Source organism: Aquila chrysaetos, chromosome 23, assembly GCF_900496995.4.
Source record: "Aquila chrysaetos chrysaetos chromosome 23, bAquChr1.4, whole genome shotgun sequence".
NCBI lineage: Eukaryota > Metazoa > Chordata > Aves > Accipitriformes > Accipitridae > Aquila > Aquila chrysaetos.
The window spans coordinates 15,410,610-15,428,663 of NC_044026.1; positions in this window are offsets into that span (position 1 = coordinate 15,410,610).

Genomic DNA, 18,054 nt, shown 5'->3' on the forward strand with positions numbered 1-18,054 from the left:
GTTTGCTAACTTCTGTAATGCTGCTCGTGCTTGAGAAAGGAGCAAACATAAAAGGAAAGTGGAATTGTGTTTTGGTTCAGAGAAGTGGATTAGCGAGCTGTGTAAATATGATGCGGTGTTTGTTTAAGGGATTTCTGATCTATAAACACATGAGGCTAAATCCTGTTCCTGTTGAAGGCGATGGGATAATTCTCCCTTGACATTAGTAGAACCAAAGATTGGCTCAGCACATTTTCTCACTCCAAGAGAAAACTTGACTGCAATGACTGTTTTCACAACTCATCTCTTCTAGAGTCCAAAATCGTTGTTGTGAAGAGTGTGTGTGAGCTCCCCATGAAAACACTATATAGACTTTTCCTCTGAAGAAACAAATAACCCAAGTCTGAATCCACAGTATTTCTTCTCAATATTTACTGAAGTAGATTAGTATCGTCCTATCAATAACAGATGCACAGCCTTTCTGATGTATTTCCCTAAACAGAATCAGCTGGTGACATATATTAACCTTTTAAAAGACCAGGCACCAAAATTACAGCTTCCACTGAAACACATTTTTTCCGCTATTTGCTTATTTTCTTATATAATTTTCTATTTGGTAGAGAAAGAAAGAGAGGAACAAAGAAACATACAAAAAGAGTCCATATTTTATTATCTGAGAGATCTATTCGTGACCACCTTCTTTAACTATGAATAACATAAAATGATTTTCTGTCCTTGTCAAATTTTGTCCCACCACAGCATTCTTAGAACATTTTGGTTTTCCAAGTGCCCTTTTATTCCTATACAGTGGGGTTTTTTTAAATTAATCAGACCGACTATATCAATCGTGTCTTTACGTCTTATCTGGTGACTACTAGCATTCCTTTTCAATCTTCTGTGATGGACTTTCTCAAAAGGTTTTTTTCAAGCCCAGATAAACGTCAGCTTGCTCTCCTTTATCTCTGTTACCTGCCAACCTGTTCTCAAATGCAGCAGCACATTCCACAGTCATGTCACTCATTGTGTTTTATAACATTGGCTTGCAATCTCTTAACATATGTTCTGCCACGCCATATCAATGAGGTCCATGAATCCTGTGAGGAAACAGAATTTAGTACATTTTATGGAGCTAGAGCAACACAGCAGTCCAGATTCATTATGTTTAGGTTAAAATAAGTAAATAAGCTTTATTTATAGAGGTTGGTGCCTATTTGGGTTTTCTGACTATTGGTGATGTCAAGTCTTTAGTCAAAACTATATACTACAACTATTAGAGAACTAATTACAGTTCTAGGAACATATAGTATAGTATATTTTAGTAAACATTTACTCAAAATCCTGACTCACCATAATTGGACATGGTCATTCATAAAGTTACCACCTATTTCCACAAGGTAAACCATACAAATTCTCAGAGATTTTAGCATTAATACGTAGCAAAACCGATAAAGTCAGCTGCATAAAAAAAATCCTTTTGTCACTTGTAATAGGCCTCTAGATTCAAATTATAATAGTTTACATACCCAAAAATATAATAACGAACTGAGACAAGAACAGACTACAAACTTAGCTGCTGTTCCAAACATACACTGCCAGCAATCAGAGAGACATGATCTCAGTTGTTATCCTGGAGTTTGCTGAAGGCCTCAGCCCCTTAGGTAGGGTTACCTTCCACATCTTGAATTCATAAATGCTACGTCAAGAAAGCATATAAAACTGAAGTATATCTCACATAGTGTAGCCTTAGAAGAGAAAAAGGTGGGGGGTTTTTGGGGGTAATATTGTGAAATTATGCCACAAAATGAAATTCCAATATATAGAATTTTGCAGCTTAAGTACATTAGTTACAACATTAGTTCTATGAAATTCACATTAGTTACATCATTAGTTCTATGACATTCACCCATATTGTGTGAGGAACAAATTAATCCCAAAATTACTCTACCAGGCATGTCCAGGGAGGAAATGGAATTCTGATATTCACATGCAAACATCTCAGCATCTTTTTTTGGCCAAGACTGGCTGGAACCTTAAAGAAAATGTCCCTGGCAGACATTTTTATGCATAGCTTTAGAAACAATGATTCAGCATTCTGTGTGTGTCACCAGGTCTTACATAAGTTCAGGCATGTACATATTTTCAAGTATTTAGAAGCCATCCAGAATATATGTTATGAAGCACCAAGGAGAGTTAACTGTAGAAGAGGAGGGAGAATGGAAAGGGAAAGAAGTGCAGTATTATGGATGCAAGAGCTGTTTCACAGGGAATGCTGATTACAGAAAAAGCATTTTAGGCCCACTGACCACAAAGAGCAGTCAGAAGAAGCAGCTACTCAGAAATAAAAAAGGGATATAAAAATCAAGTGCCTAAAATGGGTACCCAAGGTACTCACTCCTAAAATGGGAGCCCTGGGTACCGACGCGAACCTGGGAGCACAAGGAATAGAAGGATAAAGCTAGTGGCAAATTTTAGACATGATAATTACTCATTCAATTCAATGTGTTCAGAAGCAGAAAACAAAGATGGCACAAGTGACACCAGCACATAAATACCCATGGGAGGACAAGGCAGCCATGGGGTCAGAGTGGGTCCTGGGAAAACAAGCACCCCCCAGGACTTCACTACCAGGCCAACAGCAGCTGGTGTGGCTGAACCCTAGCAGCAATTGCCTTGAAATTCCTTGATCCAGATCTTTTTTTTCTCACTCTCTTTCGAGCTGTGTTTTATTGCTCAACACCTTTGTGCAGTATGGGTGAAGATTAATGCTACTTTGAGCAGAGATATTTGGCATACGCGCCCCACGTGGGATCCACGGAGGTGTTTGGCGCTGCAGAGTCACTGTGGCTGTGTGAGATGTGGTTCTGCCCCATGGGCCCTGGGGAGCATAGACTCATAGAATCATAGAACCTTTTATGTTGGAAAAGACCTTCAAGATCATTGAATCCAACCATCATCCATGTCCACTAAACCATGTTCTGGAGTACCCCGTCTACTCCCTTTTTGAATACCTCCAGGGATGGTGACTCAACCACTTCCCTGGGCAGCCTGTTCCAATGCCTGACAACCCTCTCAGTAAAGAAATTTTTCCTAATATCCAATCTAGACCTCCCCTGCTGCAGTTTGAGGCCATTTCCTCTCGTCCTTTCACTAGTTACTTGACAGAAGAGACCAGCACCCACCTCACTACACCCTCCTTTCAGGTGGTTGTAGAGAGCGATGAGGTCTCCCCTCAGCCTCCTCTTCTCCAGACCAAACAGCCCCAGCTCCCTCAGCCGCTCCTCATCAGACTTGTGCTCCAGGCCCCTCACCAGCTCGGTTGCCCTTCTCTGGACACGCTCCAGCACCTCCATGTCTGTCCTGTGGTGAGGGGCCCAAAACCGAACACAGGACTCGAGGTGCGGCCTCACCAGTGCTGAGTACAGGGGACGATCACCTCCCTGCTCCTGCTGGCCACACCATTTCTGATGCAGGCCAGGATGCCGTTGGCCTTCTTGGCCACCTGGGCACACTGCTGGCTCATACTCAGCCGGCTGTCGACCAGCACCCCCAGGTCCTCTTCTGCCGGGCAGCTTTCCAGCTTTCCAGCATGGGGGTCACTGAGTCTCCCCGCGGGCACAGCCTGCCTCAGGGGACAGCAGATGCTGGGCCTTCAACTTCACCCCATCCCTTCCTGGGTCCTGGGAATAAAGAAAGATGAGTTTGCTTTGTTGCCCAGTTTCTATAAGCAGGAGCCATTTCTGTGTCTTTCAAAATCTTCCCTAGTATGACATAAGCCCATGTTCAGGGAGTCAGACTTTTTGACCACATTTCTTCTGTTACATGCTGAGGGATAAAATTAAGAAACACTTCATGACAATGTCATGACATAGATATAGGAAATTGTAACAACAGTTTCATTAGATTTTTTTTTTTCATTTGATTTTTTTTTTAACATGGACTCCTCCACAGCAGCTGTTGTAGGAGGCTTTAAGCTGAAAATAGCCACAACTTAAAATAGACTTTTGCACAGAAGAGGCCATTGTTACATTAACAAAATGGTGTGGGAAGGTTCAGGTGTGAAAGAGTCAATGTTACATAGTTATTCACATTCTGAAGGAATATCTAAGTGACATTTTTGGTCATGAGAACACTTTGGTAAGAATAGAAAACAGGAGTTTCTAGACTCCAGCAAGTTAAAAGGCTGAAGAAAGAAATTGGAAATGTCCAAGTGTGCTGTCATATCTCTTAGCAAAAAATAAACAAGGCATATTTTAAAATCTGTTTCTCATAGAGTGAAAAAGAATAGGAATTCTCTTCAAAAACAGGATAAAGATTTGGTTTGTGAAACCATTTCTATATGAAAGTATGTGCTTTTTGTGCTTCTGACAAAAAGATCTTGCTGGATATCTTTAGTTTGACAAGAGAAATTGTGAGCATTAGCATGAGGGATAGGTTTGTGCTAAAGATAAAAGATAAAAAACCTGTTCACAAAAAATTACAAGAGCTAAAACCCCCTTTTACTATAAATAGTTTAATGCTGCAGAATTTTCTTGCCATCCAAAAAAGATTTGCAAAGCTTAGTGTGACAACACCATCCAGAGTTTAAATTCACACAGATGAAATCAAACAGCATTAGAAAATGGCTGAGCATGGTGATAAAGTGACTGTAAAGGCAGGCTGGCAGAAAAGCACTTTTCTAATAATGAGGAAGATGCCCTAGGTGCAAACACACTAGGCAGATTATTGGCAACAATACACTCCAGGCATATAAATAAAATTCCTCTGTCACACCTTTTGCTGCCAAATTAGTACAGCCACTATACAGTCACTGATTCTTGCTTTTCTTTGCAAACTATAACTTACTACCATCACTAATGGTAAAAAAAAAATCAAGCTATGCTTTTTTGTCTCTTTGTGAGACTGCTTTCTCACGTTAAATAAGAATTAACTGATACAGTTTACACAGGAGGTTAACTGTATGCCTCTGTTGTATCAACGTCCAGCAAGCTACTAACGGTCAGCTTGCAGTCCTCAGAAGTATAGGAATACTATGACTTGCTGCTTGGTTCCAGCTATGTGTCAGGTCATGCTTTTAACTTACTTTCTGTGGATTCCAGGGAGAGAAAGATTGGATACAGCTCCACCCGTGGAAGTCTTCCATTATAAATCAGCCATGATATATCTCAGCCCCTGAGTCCATCCTAATGTTTTTGTTTGCAGAGTATGTCTCTTGACTTGCAGCTTATTCGACACTTTTACATTCCAGAGCCAAAACCGATATGGTGTTATTGTAGTTTACTACTGCTGCCTAATTCACCACTGCACTGATTTCAATGGGCTCATGCTAGTATGGAGCTGCTGCATTCAGAATTGTTACGTGAGTTTTTCAATGTGCATTGCAGCAATGTATACTCCTAGCACATGTTATTTTTCTTGCATTAGACAGAGAAAAGGATTCTATAATAAAGTATAGCATTGAAGTCTTCAAAGAGACTTCTTTTGATGGTGTTTCCAACAAAGCAGCAACCGTATAAACAGGAAGAAACCTTAACATTTAGGTTACCAATAAGAAAACAAAAGGCACCTTTGAATTAATATCCACCCCTGCTGATTTGTTTCACTCTTAGCTATGAGGAATATTGTGCATGTCCCCACAGTTTGTGCAGATTGCTAAATGCTTTTGCTCAGTAATCCTGGTTTTATGTGATTTCATAAACATGAGAAGAGTTGTTTACTTATTGCTTATTTAATTACTGATTACTTATTATAGTTGCAGGTTAGTTTAAGAGGTAATAATATCATATTAGCATAGACAGGTTTCTTACAGTCTCAGAGATGATGGAAGAGAAGCTCCAGTTACCCAAGTCACATACTATAGAAGACTTTCTGCGCTTAGTTATTTTACCCTGACACATACCATTTCTTCCACCACAAAACCTGACCACAGCCATGCTACTATACTTTCTATAACATATCCGAAACTGTAGCTAGTAAGAACTGAAATGCCCTCCCAAACACCACCACTTTTATATCACTGAAATTAAGCAGAGGTCATGCCCTAGATAACATTTCCCTGCAAGTGGTTTGACTTCTCTCATCCTTAGATTTTGTGTGCATCCTTGCAATTTTTTTTATTCTTCTATACATTTCCTGCATTCAAAACTCAACATGGTCTTGTAGCAATTTGCGGTGTTTTAAGTCCACCTAACTCAACAGTCTTCAGACTTTACAGCTAGACAGGCAAAACTCTGCCACTTGTTTCTTCCTCATGGACAAAGATAAACCACAAAATGCATTTGGTGGCAATCATTCACTTATACTTCCTTATAAAAAACTTTGTTTCTCCTCATGCCAAATTATTAATATGCTACAATACATCAGTTGAGGAGAGGTCAAATCACATACAACATAGGAACAATCATTTCTTCTGCTCTTAGCAAGACCCGGAGGACTGAGTTTGGGTAGCATGTGTGGAAAGTGTAGAGTTTACCTGGAATGGCAAATGGTTACTTTGGCCTTCGCACCCAGACAGTGATACTGATCTACCAAATCACCAATACATTTCACAGCCGGGAGCTCCTTTACAGTCACAGATGAGCTCCTATGTAATCCTCAGGGAAAGGCTGCTGCCTGTACCCAAGTCACATATAGCAAATATGAAATTTTATCTGCTCAGGACTTATGAGTTAAAAAGTTGAAGTATCGTAACAGCAGGGTTTAAAAAATGAAACAGCAGAATAAATTAGTACTTATTCATCCACGGAGAATGACTAAAACAGAAAACAGTTTTACTAAAAAAAAAAGTGGTAATAATATTTCAGAGATGGAACTGAAGTTGTATTGGGCAACATATAAAATTGATACAACTGAAAAGACTCTTTGTGTTACTACCATGTGTCAGTGTTCCTCATGTATCCTAAGCTACAAAGTGCCACACAAGTGTCACACACTCTGACAAAGTGTTAATCCATTGTAAATTTGATGTGAGGTAAAACTGGTTGAGGTGTACTACCTTGGAAGGATACGGCAATGGATGCTGCATCTGAGCTGAGCAAAGGTATTCTTCCATTTCGATACAGAAGGTTGACGGTGCCACAGAAAGTTTCATGTACAAACATGAACCTGAAGTTACAAAGTGCTCTCAGAACTTTAGGATGAAATATGCCACCATGCAGGAACATAAGGAGGTATGACACCTCCTTATTTTCATGCTGGGCTGTATAAAGTAGTTCAGGATAGCCTTTTGAGGATCTTTATCCACTTCAGATCCTTCCAAGATTGTTTATATCGTAGATGAAGAGATAAAGATTATTAGAATTATTCTTCTTCTGTCTCAGCCATCTATAAATATCTGGTATGCCATTATTTACCCACAAAAAATAAGAGTAAGTGCAAGATCCATCAGTTTCCTGCAGTGTCCTGTCCCACTTGAGTTCTGGCGTCACCACATGAAGGAGTGAACGTGCCCTGTAGGGCTTCTGACCTCGGGAGTGCTGCTAACTGTAGTTTGGTGTTTGATTTTTTTAGGGAAGGGTGTAGGCTAGCGTTCACTGGGAAACACTGTCACATTCACTATGACTGAACTACAACTGTCGCAGCTGTAGCAATCTTCCCATAGGCAGGAAGATAACACAGGTCAGCAGGGTGTACTTGCAAACAGCATCTTTTGACTGCAATGCAGAAGAGAGAGCAGTTACTATTAGGATGCTTATTTCTGTGTTTAAATAAGAAAGGGGCCTTAAGGATTATTTCTGATTTTCATCTAGTTGCTGTTCAAAATAAAATGCATTAATACAACTTCTAGTTTTCCTTGTACCCAGGTCCTCTAACTTCAAACTACATATGACCAATAGGTTACAGAAGCATGCTCACCCCCCTGCGAGCTTAATACTCCCAGCTGCGTAAGAGCTCAGCTGTACCAGCAGCTCTGGAGAGCGTTTATCCCTCCTCACAGTTGTAAAGCTAATAGCAAGGTTACTCCAGTGAGGCAGGAAAAAGTGTGTCTGAACTCCCTCACATAGACCAGGGGACAGGACAAAGGTTCGCCTCTGGCCAGTGGGCTTGAAAGACACGTGCTACCACATTTACAAGCATATTTTTAAAGAAAATAATAAAATAGCCTCGTTCGTTACATTCAAAGCAAATTTGCAGGTGACAGTCTTGAAGCACTTTTCCGAGCTGTAATTCCCAACCGTATGGAGGCAGCTCCCCTGCAGCCCGGAATGAATCACCGGAGACCGGGAGACACCAGTACAGCCTGGTGTTCAGCGCTTCATGTGGGCTAACGCTCTGCAGCTCCTCCTTACTTAGCATTCAGAGTTAGGTAAATTATTCTTCTGAGAAACCTAATTTTCATCACAGGACATATCCAGGGTCCTTGTGTTTGAGACTGGGTGCTGAATTCCAGCCCAGGTCCTTTTGCGTTATGCTTTAAGGGTAAGTTGTGCATCCTCCCACTGTGAGAATCTGTGTCATGTCTTGTTTCTAACCCTCAAGTGCCTACAAAGCATTTCCTTGTTTTACATTACACTGTTTTTCTTATTTTACATTTCATGTTGGAATTTCCAGTTTTTTTCTTGCAAAACTTTCGGTACTTGGTTTCTTTTCCTGGAAAATTTAACACAGAAGACTAGTCCCCTGGGGAAAAAAATCATACAGAGTATGCCCTCTTAAAGGCAATTTCATTTATGATAATCACCAGACCATCTGTAAAATTTCATCCACCTCTACACTCTCTGCGTAATGTAAGTGTGATGACATCTTCTCAGCACATTACACCCTCAACTTCTCCTTAATTTAAAGGTTCTGGTTATCTTATGAAGGGCAATGATCTATATCTAAATTTTTGTTCTGCTTAAACTCAACTTCTGTACTTAAGTCTTCCTGCATATTTCATGGTGAGGTATAGAGGTCTGGTAAGGAGATTTATACTCCTGACACACACATTTGTTGAGGAATAATTATATGAGCTGGAATCCTGTTCTGGCTACACAGCTCCCTGTTTTCAGTCAAGTGCTTTTTCCGGTATGTACTTAATGCACAGCTCCATTTTGTTATCCACGCTCTCTCCAATTCTCAGGCGGAGTTTAGCCGGTTCAAAGTGTACAGAGCTGGCCTCCTTAACTGCAGCTTGTTCTTTACCTCGCTACTTGGCATACAAGACCTCCTTACCTGGTCAGACAAAAAGCAAGCTTCTGTTTATTTCCCATTCCCATCAAATATACTCAAAATGCTATTTTGGTATAGGTATCAAATATAGCTTGTGAGGCTGAATAGTAAGCAGATCTTGCTGCTGTACATGCAAATAAACATGTCGTTATGTTTCCCCACAGGTAGAAAACAGGAGTTAAAATAAGGAACCATCTAGACTGAACTTTGATTTATCTTATCTATATTCTTGTTTGCAGTCAATCACCACCAGCTTGCCCTTGTTACTGGTGTTGCAACTGTGCTCACGGAGAGATCAAAGTCCTTTACAGTACCTGTGCCCCTCTCACCCAGAAGAAGGCAGGATCCTGATCAGCAGCAAACACAACTTCTGCCCCCAAGACAGCCAGTCCTCAGTATCTTCCACTGATTCACATTGTCTCTAAGGAAACTCTGGATTCTGTTAGACGGCCTATTTATGATCTGTTTTCCATGTTATTTTCATTTAATGACAACAATTTGCTTGTTATTTGACAAATGCTGAGTGAAAGCATATTATAGACTGTGGATGAGCTGGGGTTATTGTTTGAATAGTAGGAGCTTATGATTGATATTCATGCTGTGTAATTAATCTCCTAAATCGCATGTTTCTTTTCCCCATCAGACAATTATTAAACCTATATAGAGCTTTCAAAATGGCTTTGCAAAATCTTCCTGTGTGAATGTGTGTCTGAGTGAATATTTGTATGCAGCTTATTCACATCACAAATATTCATATCACTTTTTTTAAACAAAAGAAATATCCTCTTAGAGATTTTGAATTAGTATTTCTGAATACATTTTTTTCAGTGTTTTCCCACCTTCAATTCAGATGGACACTGGAACTGATAAGATGACTAATACAAGATAAAGGTTTCTATATTTTCCTCCTGCAAAGGTCTTCATAGACAAACACATATACAAATATGCACATAACTGCCATAAGTAATTTATTACAAAATCTTCCTTGACATCCAGTTTCTCTTCTTCCTTATCTCTTTACAAGCCTTCCATATTATATGTTGCTTATTAGAGCAATTTTAATATGAATTGAATGAGCAGTTTACTAGTAAACAGGAAACTATAAACATATTGCTGTAAAATGAGAATTGTCTATTGATAAATCAAAGCATTATGCATCTGACCACATCCCAAGAGAATCACTGAAGCAAGCTGCCTCAGCTAATTCAGTGAATTAGTGATGTTTACTGGTTTGCAAAAGCCATCAAAAAAAAGAACAACCAGCATTTTTTCTCTTTTTTTTTTTATCCTTCCCTGGTTCAGCACATTTAAAATGGAACACAGGGAAAATTCCTTCTCATATTTTAAATTTTATTCCTCTCTTTTGCTGCTTATTTGCACCCATAGATATAGGCTATGCATTAGTAAAGATTGTATCTGGATTTTCTTTTAGGTCAAATGCATCCTGTCACCATTCCCCTGTTCCCAAGTTTAGCATTCAGCCCCAGACGTGACGCAAGTTAGAATGAAACCTCTCAGACTCCAATTTTCTATTAAGTAGGTACCTTTTAAGACCAGTAGAGGGAGATCTAGTCCTCTTAATTAAGTCTTATTTAGTAGTTTCCTAGGGACTCCTGGAACATCTTTCACCTCTTCCCCCCCCCCCTCCAAGGATACATTTTAGTGGCTCAGAGCTCCAAATGAGAATAAAAAGTCCAGTACTGCTCATCTGGCCCTTGCTTACTGGGCTCTGAGCTTTATGCAGGCAGAATAGGACTCTTTTCCCACAACCTAGAAGAGGACCCTGATTTGCAGCCAGAGGCTGAGGCAAAGAACTTGAAGTGGTCATGGTTGCTGCTTCCCCACCAGACATTGCTTCCTGCCCCCCAGCACAAGTTCTGAGTATTCATTGGCAAGAAACAGCGTCAGGGAGATTTCAGATTAAATGGGAAGGTGCTTAGCGAATTCAGGATCCGATAGGGTTAGAGAGCCAAAGTAACTATTCTGGGATCTATGCTGGAGTGTAGAGCCTGTCTGATATTGTCTCCTTAAGCAGGGGAAAAAAACCCGAAACAGTTTAATGTTAACTCCTATTATTGTTTATTATTCATTTCCTCAAACACTTCAGTCCCACACAGAATGCTACTACCATAAGGTCCCCTATGGAAATATTACCAGATATAATAAAAACCTTAAAAACTCATGCCTATAGAAGAGTCACTAAAATAACTAAACAGCTGACAACTAACTTGCTACATGCCTATGCTACCCTCAGTAGCATGCTTATCCTGCAGGTGATGTGAAAAACTTGTTGGTTGCACAGTATTTCTTCCTTTCCATAATACTTCTGCTGGAAACTCTTTGCCAGTAGTGGCTATAAGGTCCATGTTCATACTAATACAACAGTTTCATCATTGTTGCTACGTATTTTGGCAAGTCAAAAACATTTTTTACTCTGTTTGCATAGAGCTAGTTGGGTTTTGTTCTTGTCAGTGCTGTGTATATAAGAAGAGGTCTTATTTAAGTTGGCCCTCAAGCAGAACTCAATAAAGAGGAATAAGAGACTACGATGCAGTCATAAATACTAAAATACATTTTAGATGGGATGAAAGCCTCTAGCTGGGGTCCAAGGAAGCAAAACCTCAAAGTTGGTAGGACAGTTCATCAAGCAGCACGCATAGTCAAGCAACAGGGTTGAGAGATTAAATCATATCTGTAACTGTAGCCCTTGTATACAATAAAGTCACAGAGCAGAGCCAAGGTCGATCAAGATTTCCTTTCTCTGACATAATTTCTCTATGTAGCTTTTCCCTCTCCTTCTCTCTCTCCTCTCTCCCCCTCCCTTACTGCTGTTATCTTTGTTTAAAGTGCTTAGCTCACTGTATTGGCTACGAGTTTTGTCATGTATTCAGCACTTCAAAATGCTTCTGCAGTAGCAATGAAAGTGCTCAGTTACCAAGTTCAGATGAGAAGAGGAAGAGAGGAACAATGAGTTTATAAAGAATTTATTATACTTAACGTTATACAGGCATCTAATGCTGGACAGAGAGTGAGTTGCGCTCTACAAAGGCAGTACAAAGAAAACAAACAGAACAATTTTAGCCAAGAATTAAAAGAACAGGACCAGCTCTCAGACGTGATAAAGATTCCTATTTCTTCTCTTTCTCTTATGGATACACTTAGCCTCAAAAATGAGAATAAAAGGGCCATTATTGCCCACTGGTGGTGATATTCAGACATGCCAGCTAACAGTAGAAAACCAGTATTTTCCAGGTTGCCGTTATTGAAATGTCTCCATGAAATGAAGTAAAAATGCTGCTACTAAGAAACTTAGGCTCAGGCTAATGTCACACAGTTTATGGCTATGATTTTTTAATAATGAATCAGTTGTCTTAATGTGTTTGCAGACCCATGCATGGCAGGAATATTATCTCCGGAGACCACAAAGTCCATTACTCTAATAGGAACAAGCAGAAAGAAAATACAGACATTAAATCTAGATCTAGATTCTAGAAAAAAATACTGCATTTGTCCCTATTTCACCTCCTGAAACAACAGTTATTAATATAATCTCAGGACAAAAATACCCCTATATGCAGATTTCCCTTCTGCCAATGCCAGAGAGAGGTTGTAGGGGTCTTGCTTCTTCACAATCATCCATATTTTTCTGTGTGCGTATATATATATATATCATAATCTGTTTATAGCACATGTATTTCTGGTAAATTCCTGAAAGTCATCTGTTTTTAAAGCTTCAGGAACTTTATAATCTAAATACCAGAGTTACAGATTATATTCAAGAACAGATTAAATCTTTGCAGCACTGTATTTATTACAGCTATGTTCAGAAACCAATTTCTCTTCTGTAAGCACAGTCTTACCAAAAATAAATGAAGATTATGAAGAGACTACAGATTCAGCAGTCACAAACACCAAACTGTGCAACTACCTGATAAATCCACTGCTTATAGGACTTCGATATTGTAATACAAAATGAGTTTCATTGTTTTACCTGTCAGCAATATAATATGATAATTTATCAGATGTTTTTACAAATTTTGTTTATTTGACTTTCAGTGAGGTTCAACCTACTAGGTGATTTAGGAGCTTTTAAAAACATGAAATTATGTTTACTGCTGAAACTCTGGGTTTCTATGTTGATACTCAAATATTTGAAATCTGGACTGTGTGCTTTTTCTCTCATACAGTTGTTTGCTGAAGAGTTGTGATATATGCAAACAAAAATATACATATATAAGATTAAGCTCTAGAGAATTACTAAATCTAAATTAATTGTTATATTAATCTTCTCTTTCAAAAAAACCCCTTTTTTGTTAAAAGAAAATTTTGTTAAAAGACTGTAGTTAGGAAATAAAAATTAGTCATCCTCTTTAGTAATCATCATATTGAATATTTATCATTTTTTAGTATTAGTTCTTTCTCTGAACATTTAATGTTGTCTGTTTCTGCGAGAAAATCATGAACTGTGATTTATCAACCCTTCACATTCCAGGGTATGGTTCTGTGACACCACAGTAGGAGTTCCATTTCATTTTTAACATATTTTTAAAATGTCAGGTACTGTAATCTTGAAATGTAACCTACCCATTTAACATAATGGGTCTCTCCAATTTTTAATCAGTACATTCTCTGAAATATCCTGTTAGGATATTTCTGAATAAATTCTCTGAAAAATCCTGTTAGGAATTATGGAGTGCAATTTCTGTGGACTGAAATTATGGGGCACATGATCAGAGTTCTGCACATGAAGGGCTTTCAGAAATAGCCCTCAAGGAGAAGAATTTCAGCACTGAGTTGCACTACTCAGAAGAGCCCCTTCTAACCAAGCAAAATTGCAATTCTTTTCTTGTAAGGCTTAACTACAGTATTATGTTCCAAGAGCTGATCATTCAAGTACAGACAATTTAAACAGAGAGCTTTAAAGTGAAAAGGCTGTGGAAGAATAAGGCCTGTAAAGTGAAGGTGAAACAGCTAAGTGGAGAACTCAGTATTTCCAGGACCAGCAACAGGGTACCCTATTTTCTTTCTGGCCCTGGTCCACTTCAGAATATTGGTGAACAAGCAGTGTTGCCATCACATAGCCCTTTGCTTTTATTCTTTTGGAGTGAGCCAGAGAGGCATACATGGGGGCAAGGGGAGGGGGAGAAAGTGTACCCATGTCAGAAAAAAAAGTTACACTATATTTTTCAGTCTCAGCAGAAGAAAGCAAAATAGAAAAAGAATGGCCTAAGAGCATTCAAATGAAAACTAAAGCTGGGCGGAAAGATTGTGCATGAGCTCAGCTATCCACACAAAGAGCTGGGTAAAGAAATTACATCATTGGGGTACTCATGATTAAGTATATTTTTCCAGTTGTGAATAAAGGGATTTAAGCAAACAGAACTTTATAGGGAGTCAGGGAAAATAAATGGTAGTTCAGAGAAACCTAAATCAGCGTTTGGATTACCTTCCCCAAGATACCAATAGTCTTCTGAACACTATCATCAGGAATTAGATCTTCTCCCCGCAAAAAGGTTGGCAGGATCAATAGCCTACCTGAAGTGCATCTACACCAGTGCACGCAGCATGGGCAACAAACAGAAGGAAGCCACTGTGCAGCTGGAAAACTGTGATATAGTTGCAATTGCGGAAACATGGTGGGGTGACTCGCACAACTGGAGTGCTGCAACCGATGGCTACAAACTCTTCAGAATGGATAGACAAGGAAGGAGAGGCGGTAGGGTAGCTCTGTGTGTTAGGAAGTATTTTGATTGTCTAGAGCTTAATGATAGTGATGATAGGGTTAACTGTTTATGGGTAAGAATTAGGGGGAAGGCCATCAAAGCAGATATCATGGTAGGAGTCTGTTATAGACCACCCAACCAGGATGAAGAGGCAGTTGAAATATTCTATAAGCAGCTGGGAGAAGTCTCACAATATCTAGCCCTTGTTTTCAGGGGGGAATTCAACTTACCAGATGTCTGCTGGAAATACAATAGAGCAGAGAGGAAACAGTCTAGGAGGTTCCTGGAGTGTGTGGAAGAGAACTTCCTGACACAGCTGGTGAGTGAGCCAATGAGGGAAGGCACCCCGCTGGACCTCTTGTTTGTGAACAGGAAAGGACTTGTGGGTGATGTGATGGTTGGAGGCCAGAGCAATCTTGGGCACAGAGATCACAAAATGAGAGCTTTCGATTCTTGGAGAAATAAGGATGGGGGTCAGCAGAACTGCTACCTTGGACTTCCAGAGGGCAGACTTTGGCCTGTTTAGGAGCCTGGTTGACAGAGTCCCTTGGGAGGCAGTCCTGAAGGGCAAAGGAGTCCAGGAAGGCTGGACATTCTTCAAGAAGAAAATCTTAAAGGTGCAGGAGCAGGCCATCTCCATATGCCAAAAGATGAGCCGGCAGGAAAGAAGACCGGCCTGGCTGAACAGAGAGCTTTGGCTGGAACTCAGGAAAGAAAAGAGACCTTATGACCTTTGGAAGAAGGGGCAGGCAACTCAGGAGGACTACAAGGATGTCATGAGGTTATGCAGGGAGAAAATTAGAAGGGCCAAAGCCCAACTAGAACTTAACCTGGCTGCTGTTATAAAAGACAATAAAAGATGTTTCCATAAATACATTAGCAACAAAAGGAGGGCTAAGGAGAATCTCCATCCTTTATTGGATGCGGGGGGAAACACAGTGACAAAGGATGAGGAGAAGGCTGAGGTACATAATGCCTTCTTTGCCTCAGTCTTTAATAGTAAGACCAGTTGTTCTTGGGGTACCCAGCCCCCTGAGCTGGAAGACAGGGATGGGGAGCAGAATGAAGCCTCCATAATCCAAGGGGAAATGGTTAGTGACCTGCTACACCACTTAGACAGACACACAGGTCTGTGGGGCCAGATGGGATCCACCCAAGGGTACTGAGGGATCTGGCAGAAGTGCTCACAAAGCTACTTTCCATCATTTATCAGCACTCCTGGCTAACCAGGGAGATCCCAGTTGACTGCAGGTTAGCAAATGTGACACCCATCTACAAGAAGGGCTGGAAGGAGGATCCAGGGAACTACAGGCCTGTCAGTCTGACCTTGGTGCCGGGGAAGGTTATGGAGCAGATCATCCTGAGTGCCATCACGTGGCATGTACAGGACAACCAGGGGATCAGGCTCAGTCAGCATGAATTTATGAAGGCAGGTCCTGCTTGACTAACCTGATCTCCTTCTATGACAAGGTGACCGGCTTAGTGGATGAGGGAAAGGCTGTGGATGTTGCCTACCTAGACTTTAGTAAAGCTTTTGAGACTGTTTCCCACAGCATTCTCCTGGAAAAACTGGCTGCTCATGGTTTGGACAGGTGTACTCTTCACTAGGTAAAAAAACTGGCTGGATGGCCAGGCCCAAAGAGTTGTGGTGAATGGAGTTAAATCCAGCTGGCAGCCAGTCACAAGTGGTGTTCCCCAGGGCTCAGTACTGGGGCCAGTTCTGTTTAATATCTTTATCAATGATCTGGACGAGGGGATCGAGTGCACCCTCAGTAAGTTTGCGGATAACACCAAGTTGGGAGGGAGTGTTGAACTGCTGGAGGGTAGGCAGGCTCTACAGAGGGATCTGGACAGGCTGGATCGATGGGACGAGGCCAACTGTACGAGGTTCAACAAGGCCAAGTGCCGGGTCCTGCACTTGGGTCACAGCAACCCCACGCAGCGCTACAGGCTTGGGGAGAGGGGCTGGAGAGCTGCCCGGCAGAGAGAGACCTGGGGGTGCTGGTCGACAGCCGGCTGAGTATGAGCCAGCAGTGTGCCCAGGTGGCCAAGAAGGCCAGAGGCATCCTGGCCCGCATCAGAAATGGTGTGGCCAGCAGGAGCAGGGAGGTGATCGTCCCCTGTACTGGGCACTGGTGAGGCCGCACCTCGAGTCCTGTGTTCGGTTTTGGCCCCTCACCACAGGACAGACATGGAGGTGCTGGAGCGTGTCCAGAGAAGGGCAACCGAGCTGGTGAGGGGCCTGGAGCACAAGTCTGATGAGGAGCGGCTGAGGGAGCTGGGGCTGTTTGGTCTGGAGAAGAGGAGGCTGAGGGGAGACCTCATCGCTCCCTACAACCACCTGAAAGGAGGTTGTAGCGAGATGGGTGTCGGACTCTTTTCCCAAATAGCAAGTGAAAGGATGAGAGGAAATGGCCTCAAGTTGTGGCAGGGGACGTTTAGATTGGATATTAGGAAAAATTTCTTCACTGAAAGGGTTGTCGAGCATTGGAACAGTCTGCCCAGGGAAGTGGTTGAGTCACCATCCCTGAAGGTATTTAAAAGACATGTAGATGTGGCGCTTAGGGACATGGTTTCGTGGTGGACTTGGCAGTTGGTCTCGATGATCTTAAAGGTCTTTTCCAACCTAAACGATTCTATGATTCTATGATTCTATTAGCTAGCTCCTTACTGCCCCTCTTACTTCACTGTGATTGCCATGGTGTCTCCATTCAAATCCTTGTCATTACAATGACCCTGCTCTGCTTACTTTCTCCAGTCACCCTTTACAGACTTTCAGGGAAGAATCAGTGGTAAACAAGATCACTCCCCTAAACCTTTGTAGTAATAGGAAACCACTGCTGGCTGGTGTCCCTCTTTGCTCCCTCCTCATATGCCTTCTGCAACATTCTCACCTCCGGCTGCTGCTGGTGCAGCCTAGCCACTGCCACCAATAGAGCACATCAACAGAGCATACCAACCGTGAGCAGGAACGCTGTTTTACATCTAAGAAGACCATAACAGCATATGAAAAAAGTGACCGGGACTGTCACAAAGACGACCTGTAAACCAAACACTCAAAACTAACCAGTTATCGCTTTCTCATAAGACTTGTCAGCAGAGGGGTTTTATCCAGACAGCCTTCCACACAAGCTTTGCCCACTCGAAGTTTTCCAATATTCTGGGCTTTTATTTACTCAGCAAGAAGTGTGAGTAGTGAGGTCCC